Genomic DNA, 6,442 nt, shown 5'->3' on the forward strand with positions numbered 1-6,442 from the left:
ATTTGTCAGCCCACAACTTGCAATAATGCAAGCAACCACAAGAGGGCCTTGCACTCCAACCAAACAGCATAGCGCTCCAGCTCGGAGTGCTTTAAAAATATGGTAAATTCTCATGGGGTTATGAATTTATTGATCCAGGAGACTTATTGTTGTTAATCAGCTGCTGCATTCCCTGCGGCCCTCCACAACAGTTAAACATTCTTTTTTGTGTCCCTTCCTTTTTTAGGTACATCACCAATCTGAGTACAATATGTAGATAGTTCTTGGAGGGCATTAAAAGGTGCTCCTTCAACCTGTATTTCCATTCATCAATATGTTTTCAATGTTTTGCCTCTAGCAAAACCTGGTATTTGTGACAATGCATCTTTTTCCTTTAATTAGGTTCCCTTTATATGCTGACCCTCACTGGAAATTACCATTTTGTCTGTTTGATCACCCTAAATGCTACCTTATGTTTTTTTAATTTCGGGAGGGAAATGGAAAGTTGTCACTGATTTTTCAGAACCAGACGTTTTTATACACACTTTATGCAAATTTGAAAGGTTCTTAACACTAAACCATTTCTTAAGGTAAAAGAAATCTTCTGCTTGCTTCCTCAGCAACTGCACTCGGAAGATGTACAACACAATATGAAACATTTTCTTAACGTTAGCAAAATAAATTCTTCTTCACACCTACATTGGAACTAGCAATGGAAATCCTTCAAAAGCATACATCAGATACACAAAGGAATGTTATATTCACAATACATGCTTTCTAACACTGCAATCTATTTACATCATAGCTCTGTGTGTTCCACGGAAACTGTGGAATGGGAAGACTAGCAGCGGGTAGCTGATTTGGAGGGGGAATGAACAGGAGTAAGATTAGCAGAATACCTGAAACTACATCCATTTGAAAATAATGTGTCTCAGATTAAAATGTGGAATAACTATGCTACCTTATTAATCACAATTCGAAATGAAATCATTATATCAGTTTCATTGCAAAATAATTAATTCATCAGTTACCGTCATATGCATCTTTAAAATCATTGGTTTGAAAAACTAATTTGTCACCCAAATAAACATCAGAGAAAGTTTTAACAGCCTTTTGAGGTTAGGTTTGAGGCAAGGGAGCCATGCCAGTAGGAAAAGCCATCAAAAGGTAGTGAAACGCAGTTTTCCGAATCACAAAAGAGTTGCACAGCCGGATACACATTTGTGAATCTAGTAAGCACTAATTACGTTAAGGGGATAGGATTTATAATTGTAGGGTGAGAATATATATGTCTTTTGTGCAAGATTAACATGAAGTTGATGCATATATTTTTATCTGTCTATAGATACCCCTGACGAAGGTCATTGGATGACCGAAATGCATTGGGTGGATTGATTAAGAAGGAGGAAGCAAGTTTCTTAAACATGCCTGTGAATAGGCCTGGATGGGCAATTCTTGTGCAACTAAATGTGTGAAATAATGGAAATATGAATCTTTGACGTGACGGACAAGAAAAATGAAGCTGTGCAAATAAATGGATAAAATTTTTGATATACAAGGGATTACGTGTTTACTAGATTCACAAATGTGTATCCGGCTGTGCAACTCTTCTGTGATTCAGAAAACTGCCTTTCACTACCTTTTGATGATTTCCTACTTTGTGCGATTGGGACGGGGCGCAACAAGAGTGCATGCACGCCAACATTGAGAAAATAAATGGAACCCGCGAAAAAGGAAGGGTGTGCTTCAGGTTTATCAAAAAAATACAGTAGGAAAAGCCAGCCACAACAGCCCCAAACCCATCAGCAAAAACAAATGCAATTATTCAATTTTGATGGGGGAAGAATAAAAGGTTTAAAAGAATTGCAAAAAATAATATTGTGTTCCAGCCATTGTCTAAAATGCTGACTGCCACTTCTTGGTATTCACTAATTCCCTTATCTGAAAGGCTGGTTCATTTTTGCATAATCCTTTTTTAACGTGGGAGAAGATGCGAAGCTCGTATGTGGCCAGGGCTGGAATGGGAACACAAAGCAGCCCTGGCAAATTTTGTAAGACCATTGCCATACTGTGCATAGCAAGTGAGCGAAGCAAGCAAGCCTGACTACAACAAGGGGGAACTATGCACTTAAAATACTCTTGTGCGATCTGCGTAGTACACAATCATTGCAGCAAGCATATTAACCCTCTTTGCTACCTTAGATGAGACAAATCGCCGATCAGCGGTTACATTATTCCTCAGAGTTTTCTTAACACTTTAATTATTGCCTGAAAAGTGTTGGATATACAAGAAACTCTGAAGTGCTTTTAAAACTGATGCACTGCTACAGAACTGGCCCCCAGTAACAAAAGCGCCCCTACCCTCTCAGCCTCCTGGGGAAATACCTGAAGCCCGGTAAGGCCAGTCCAGCCTCGTATGTGATATTTTGGACTCCTTGATGCTTCCTCTGAACAGGGAGATGTCTCAGCTACTTCTAATAAGAGCTTTAAAGGAACCCTGTTCGACACAGAAAAAGCAGAAGCCTTTCTACCAGAAACAAGAAGACTAAATCTTCAGTCGCAGTTACAGCAGCTAATACATGCTCAATCTGCCACTGTGCAGCAATGGTGGAGGATTCAGGGCCTGATGTCCTCATGTACAGCAGTAGTACCATGTTCTCAACACTATCTAAAACTTCTAGCTGATTGATCTCCATCATCTCATAGCTATCATAAGGAGCTTCCAGCCTCCCAAGAGATAGTTCAAAGTCTTTAACACAACACATGTATAGAGTGCCTTATGTATTAGGGTGCACTTACAATTGACCTGACAGACCCTATAAGTCTCTAGCAGGTAATAGGGCAAGACGGATTAATTATCTACCTGTAAGCTCTAGTATATAATAGAGCATGGAGGTTTAGAAGCCCAGCAGATGTTAGGCACTTTGCATGTGTGCACTGCTGAGTGGCTGTCTGCCTTTAAAAGTAAAATCTTATGATTGGCATGGCCTACCCTATAAATCCCTAGTAGATAATAGGGAAGGGGCATTGAAACTGCCTATAAGACCTTAGTATATAAAATGGCATGGAAGTTTAGAGGACAGCTGTCTTTTTTGCACTCTCATGCGCGCACTGCTAAGTGCCTAAGGTCATTTTAAAATTTAAAAGCAGCCCTGCAGTACTGTTTTTAAAAGTAAATTTACTGCAAACTCGATTTTGATGCTATGGGCTCCACATTAGTTTTACATGTTAGGTACCCCCAAGGTCTCCCCTTGGTGTCCCAGGGGTGGGGTGGCGGTGGTCCTGTACCTATAAGCAGGGTCCTTATAAAAGATATTTTATAAACCCTGGTGAGGGAAATCTGCCCATTTTATTTTTCCTTTTTGTAGACACTAGGCCCATAGGTTAACATTGCACTGTACACTGTACAGAAAATAAGGTATAAGACTTTCTGTGAGCCAAAATACACCCTTCCTACAGTTGTCCCTGACTGGTCAGCTCTAAAATGATTAGCCAGACTGTCTTGATTAGGTGATAAGTGCCTTGGCTGAGCAGAGGTAATCTGATAGCTCCGCAGCTTCAAAGGAATGCCCGAGTAGGGGGATGGTCCATAAAGCATGAGCTTCAAAGAAGGACAAGACAGGCTAGAATGCCATACAGACCTGCCCCCTCTTCCTGTCAGATACCATACTTAGAGGAGGAATATGCAGATGTTAGGTGGGGTAGAATATGGAAATGAGCCACAATGTATGTTGGTATTAGTGCTCTGCTGAGATTTCAGCCATTATGGATTTTGTAGGAATAGTGCTTTCTGGGACAAGAAGATGACACACTGTAAAGGAAGTGGTTATATTCCTGGGTGGCAACCTGCATCCCATTCGTCGGTGGTGTCCCTCTCTTGATGCCCAGAACTGGGTATGAAGGACTACCCTGCTGAAATCAGACTTTACACCCAAATACCTGATCTGAATGACTGCACCTGCTGCAAAATTTGGTATTACAGCCCTGGGCACTGTGCCTTGCTTCAAGAAGGATTAAGGACAACTACAGGTTAACAGAGGCCACCTACATCATCTTCACCTAGAATCCCCAGCCTGGAGTGTGTCCAGTGGACTTTTAAGGATTTGAACAGGTTCTTTGTGGGAATTGTGGTCCAGACCTACCAGAGACCATGCAGTAGATTCCAGACTATTGGATTTGTATTTTGGACACTTTGAACCCAGAAGGAGTCCTTCAGAAAGCATCTCCTGAAGTTTGGAAAACTTTGGATAACTTTTCGGAAGAAGCTACATTAGGGGACTGACATGACCACGAGAGGCAAGCCGAATACATTCAACTGCGACCCGGCCGGGATTTCAGATTTATCCCACTGAAACCTTCGGAGATTCAAACTTCCAGGATTTGACCGGGGCCTCGCGCAAAATCTAACCGGTGAACCCTTTCTGAATCCGGCCTGAGGAGAGTTAAGGGCCATTGGAATAAAAAGCTCCAGAAAAGTTTCTAAGTGTGAAGGTAAAGTTTTGACTGGGGCCTAGTGTGTTTGATCAGGGTGCCATCGTGGTTAGCCTCAAACTTTGACTTTGTCCCTGTCAAGCACGACCAGATGTCCCAGAGTGGCGATATATGTGTTTAAACACTATAGAGTGATTAATCTTTAAGAATTCATATCTCCAGTTCCCTACATTGGATTTTTGGAGTTTTGGTGTCTATTTGTTCTTGAAAATATTTACTATTTTTATAAATCGGTGTGGATTTTTTATTGTGTGTTGTGTCTTACTTATTTGACATATTGGTATTTTATACGCTTTACACTCCTTTCTCCTAAGTTAGGACTGACTGCTTGTACCGAGATAGTTGACTTATTACTAGTGGTAGGTGCATACTTACCCCTACCAATAACACACATTCCAACACCGTCCCATAGCCGTAAGTCTTGTACACCTTTCCCCTAATTCCCCTCCATAATCAAACTTATAAAGCATGCAGCTGCTTAACCAGGCTTACCCAGTGTTTTACTCACCAGGGTGCTTTGAAGGTAGTTCGCAATCGTGATCCACATGGGTCCTTTTTGATGCAGGAGCTTGCGGTTTCCTCTGTTGAGTCAGTCGGCAATGAATCCCCATCTCGCTCTTCTCTTCCAACCCAAAACTCTTAAAATTTCCAATCTTAACATCCAAGCACTTTCATGAGCCTGAAGATTGAGAGGGCTGGATTGTATCAGTTAGGTTAGTTAAGGGAGGACACCTGTGACATACAAACCTTTATGAATGATTATACTCTGTTTACATATACTAAGCAGTGCAGGAATGTTTTGTATCTGGTGTAAGGAGGCAGACTGTGATCCAATGTCTGGTGATCCTTTCAATATACTAGACTGTGTAGGTGAGCTTTTTCTAAAGGTTTAGTTCTCTCTACTTTGACAATGCAGAATCACCAGTACAACGGTGTTCAAACTGGAAGTCAAAAGATTCCTGATGAACAAACTCCTTCAGTAATTGGGCTATTCACCTTGGCCCATTGACATTGTTCCTTCCTCCATTGACATTCTTTGTTCTGCTGTCCTTACACTGTACTTTGTTTAACTTAACTTCAATGCGAACTTTCGTGCAATTTATGGTTAATTTGTGTTTTCTTTTTGTTTTGTTTTGTTTTTTTCCTGTGGTTGTTTCCTGTTCTAGTTGGATTGTAAAGCGCTCTGATATCCCCTGGGATCTTGTTCGCGCTATATAAAACTTTATAAATAAATAAAAAAATAAAAATGCAGCAATTAGCTCTTGTAGGGCGTCTAGATGTGACCTATCAGAAATAGTTTCTTTTACTATCAAAAATTCCAAAAGATTTTTAGGTTAAGGAAACCATAGGTTTCTAATCCCTTTACTTCATGGTAACTGTAATGTTATTGAAATGTTTGCAAAGGGAATTTTCGAACCTTTAGACCAAGCACTAATGCCCTGAGTGTTATATAAAGTGCCAATCTTGGTGGCAATAACCTCAACGAGGAGACTAGGGGAACTAACCTGCTTAATAATTTTGAATTAGCCCGAACGGAAGATCAAGTCAAAGTCCAATCTTGGCTCCATTTCTCCCAGGAAATAGTTCTTCGGGTGTTTCAGTCCTCAGAAAGTGATCCACCATCTCTTGATGTGAGGACAGTCTGATTAAGAGGTCTAGGAGTTTCAGAATGTCACAATCGCACTTTGGCTCATATTAGGCTGTAAATAAGAGTAAGAAGACAGCAATAGCTACAATCAGTACATGGGAAAGGCAGGCAAAAACTCAGTCGTATCTCTCTATAGGGGTAAAATTGACAGAGAAGATTTTAGCCAGCTCAACCAGGGATATTGTCACTTCATGGGCAGTAGTGGGGTTATATCAGTTCAGGAAACATGCAGTCTAGCCACATGGGCGAACTCAAACCCTTTCTGTCTCACAATAGATTGGATTTCATTTCAAATATTGTTCAAAAGTCTGTGTAAAAACAGCA

Source organism: Triturus cristatus, chromosome 5_2, assembly GCF_964204655.1.
Source record: "Triturus cristatus chromosome 5_2, aTriCri1.1, whole genome shotgun sequence".
In the NCBI taxonomy this organism is placed as follows: domain Eukaryota; kingdom Metazoa; phylum Chordata; class Amphibia; order Caudata; family Salamandridae; genus Triturus; species Triturus cristatus.